Source organism: Chiloscyllium plagiosum, chromosome 5 (genome assembly GCF_004010195.1).
Source record: "Chiloscyllium plagiosum isolate BGI_BamShark_2017 chromosome 5, ASM401019v2, whole genome shotgun sequence".
Classification (NCBI taxonomy): Eukaryota; Metazoa; Chordata; class Chondrichthyes; order Orectolobiformes; family Hemiscylliidae; genus Chiloscyllium; species Chiloscyllium plagiosum.
The window spans coordinates 19589755-19593233 of record NC_057714.1 but is presented as its reverse complement, the minus strand read 5'-3'; positions in this window follow the sequence as shown (position 1 = coordinate 19593233).

Sequence of the window (3479 nt, the reverse complement as noted above, 5' to 3'; positions counted from 1 at the left end):
CTGTGCACAAGCTACTACACCATTCCCTCACTGTGGGATCATGCTGTGCACAAACTACTACAGCATTCCCTCCCCATGTGGGAACGTGCTGTGCACAAAAAACGACAGCATTCCCTCACTGTGTGAGGGAATGCTTTCTTATGCGGAAAGTCAGGATCTTATGCGGAAAGTCAGGAGGCATGGGATAGAGGGAAATTTGGCCAATTGGATAGAAAACTGGCTAACCGGTCGAAGGCAGAGAGTGGTGGTAGATGGTAAATATTCAGCCTGGAGCCCAGTTACAAGTGGAGTTCCGCAGGGATCAGTTCTGGGTCCTCTGCTGTTTGTAATTTTTATTAATGACTTAGATGAGGGAGTCGAAGGGTGGGTCAGTAAATTTGCAGATGATACGAAGATAGGTGGAGTTGTGGACAGTGAGGAGGGCTGTTGTCGGCTGCAGAGGGACTTAGATATGATGCAGAGCTGGGCTGAGGAGTGGTAGATGGAGTTCAACCCTGCCAAGTGTGAGGTTGTCCATTTTGGAAGAACAAATAAGAATGCGGAATACAGGGTTAACGTTAGGGTTCTTAGTCAGGTGGAGGAACAGAGGGATCTTGGGGTCTATGTACATAGATCTTTGAAGGTTGCCACTCAGGTGGATAGAGTTTGTAAGAAGTCCTATGGAGTATTATCGTTCATTAGCAGAGGGATTGAATTCAAGAGTTGTGAAGTGATGTTGCAGCTGTACAGGACTTTGGTTAGGCCACAGTTGGAGTACTGTGTGCAGTTCTGGTCGCCTCACTTTAGGAAAGATGTGGAAGCTTTGTAGAGGGTGCAGAGAAGATTTACCAGGATGTTGCCTGGAATGGAGAGGAAGTCGTACGAGGATAGGTTGAGAGTTCTCGGCCTTTTCTCGTTGGAATGGCGAAGGATGAGGGGTGACTTGATAGAGGTTTATAAGATGATCAGAGGAATAGATAGAGTAGACAGTCAGAAACTTTTTCCCCGGGTACAACAGAGTGTTACAAGGGGACATAAATTTAAGGTGAAGGGTGGAAGGTATAGGGGAGATGTCAGGGGTGGGTTCTTTACCCAGAGAGTGGTGGGGGCATGGAATGCCCTGCCCGTGGGAGTGGTAGAGTCGGAATCATTGGCGACCTTTAAGCGGCATTTGGATAGGTACATGGATGGGTACTTAATCTAGGTTAGAAGTTCGGCACAACATCGTGGGCCGAAGGGCCTGTTCTGTGCTGTATTGTTCTATGTTCTATGTTCTATGTTCTATATTTAGGCTGCTGATGTTTTTTGTCGAGCACTCTCCTCTTACTAGTTTAAAGCATTTACCACATCTCCACTTACTCTTTTTGCCAAGCCACTTGTCTGTTCTCAGTTCAAATGGAGACTAGCCCATAGCTGCTATTCCTTCCTACACTTGGGCTAGTGTATGTGTCATTAAATGAGAAACAAAGCTCACTCACTAAACAATTGCAGTCCGAGACAAAAATCTGAATCAGTAGTGTCCTTTATTTGTACACTTGCAAGTGGGTGCAATGTCTAATGCCAGGCAAGGCAAAGACAAATACACCTCATATTCCACAAACTTTCAAACTTTATACAATTTGAGCTTACATCACTCATTTCCTTAAGACTGATCCCACAACTTCTGTTTATCCGGCCTTGTCCGTGACAAATGCCTATCTCTGGCCCCCTCCATAAGGTTGTTTGACGTCATCCCACTGCAGGTCATCGCTAGGCATATCCTTTCGTTATCAGCATTTATTCCTCTCCGGAGGCCACTCTGACCTTTATGACCTCTTTAATCAGGGTTTGTTCCTGTGTCTCCGTACAAGTGGGAAAACAGATGTTTTTCCTACTGTTATACAAGTGATTACATTCTCTTACAACTTCTTATCTATTCGCCCATACATCTACCATTGTTTTGTAATCACGTCTCATGCTGACATACCATTTTTAACGGATTATATATTTCCTCTATATAGTCCCCATTCTTGTTAACTCAGCTCTTAGCCCAAAACAATTACACACTAATGTGAGTTCATTTACTCTGTATCAGAACTTATAATTGCAGAAATAACATTAATTCACCTATATCCCACAATTTCCCCTTTTTCTTTTTAATTACCATTTGTTATCTTCTGCATTTTTTTTTTAAACATCATTCCTGAAATTCGCAAGCATCATTCCAGAGATTTCATCCATCTTGGTTTCACTCATCTCCTCATTATTTAGCCGATAAAGTTCCTCTGTCTGATTCCCTCTTAGGGGCATCTGTTTCATCAAGGCTGTTTCAATCAGTCTTTGGGTGAGCCCTCGTATACAGGGTATGATACAACAGCCAATGGCCACCAATACCCCAACTACTACTATCAGGGAAGTAAGGATAGAAACCACCACCCCCTTCCATTTTCCAAACCAGGATTCAAGCCATCCCGTGAGAGATGTGTCTACTCCTGAATTCTCAGCCAGTTCCTCTGCTAAAGTAGTCAATCCCTGTAAGGCCCAAGTAATTGAACCATCAGGCGCAGTATTATTAGAAATAAAGGTACAACAGCTTCCTCCTAACATCACACACACACACACCCTTTTTCTGCTAAAATCATATCAAGGGCTATTCTGTTTTCCCATGCCATCCTACTTGTCGCATCAAGCTGTTCTGATATTCCTTTAACCGCATCTCTTGTATAATTTATAAATCGCTGTTGATTATAGAAAATGTAATTTATCCAGTCTACATTTTTATTAATTGTTACCCACCAAAAGAGAGCTGACTCAAAGCCTGCTGCAATCTGGTTACGAGCCTTGAATTCATCAGGCACTCCCCTAGGGACTCCTACCGAGTCGAGATAAATCCTGTCATCAAAAGAAGTATCTAACAGTAATCTCTTACCCCTTCCCTTTTTCCCTACTATCTTTTCCTTCTCAAATGCCAAGGTAAATGGAATTGCCAATTGTACAATTGCACATATCCCTCTCCAATCCGGAGGTAGGGTGGGTCTCAATATTTTGCCTCCACAGTACCACCACAGATCCGCTCGGGGAACCTTTAGTGCTGAGTAGTTCCCTCCCTTCTCCATTTCGGTAACATTCTTAATCTCTGTACATAATTTCAGCTCCCCCAAATCTCTCGACCGACTTGTACCTCGCCTGTGCACACATGACGTGTGATTTCCAACTGCGGCGGAAAATGTGGGGGGACTTTTGCATCTTTCTTCTCCAAGGGAGGGAACATCAGAGATAGGGAGGTACAATTCCTATCATTCCATGCAGTCTCATCTGGTACAGGGCTATCATACATTTCATGCCCTTCCTGTCTCACTTCCACCCGAGCGGAAAGGGAACCACCTGGGCCACTGGCCTACCGGAGGCACATGCATAGCAATTGCTTTTGTTCAGACTTTTTACAGTGTACTTTACCCATTCAACCCAGGCATTTGCATCTCTGTACCCAGTTTCTATTTCGATTGTCTGTTTCAAGTCTT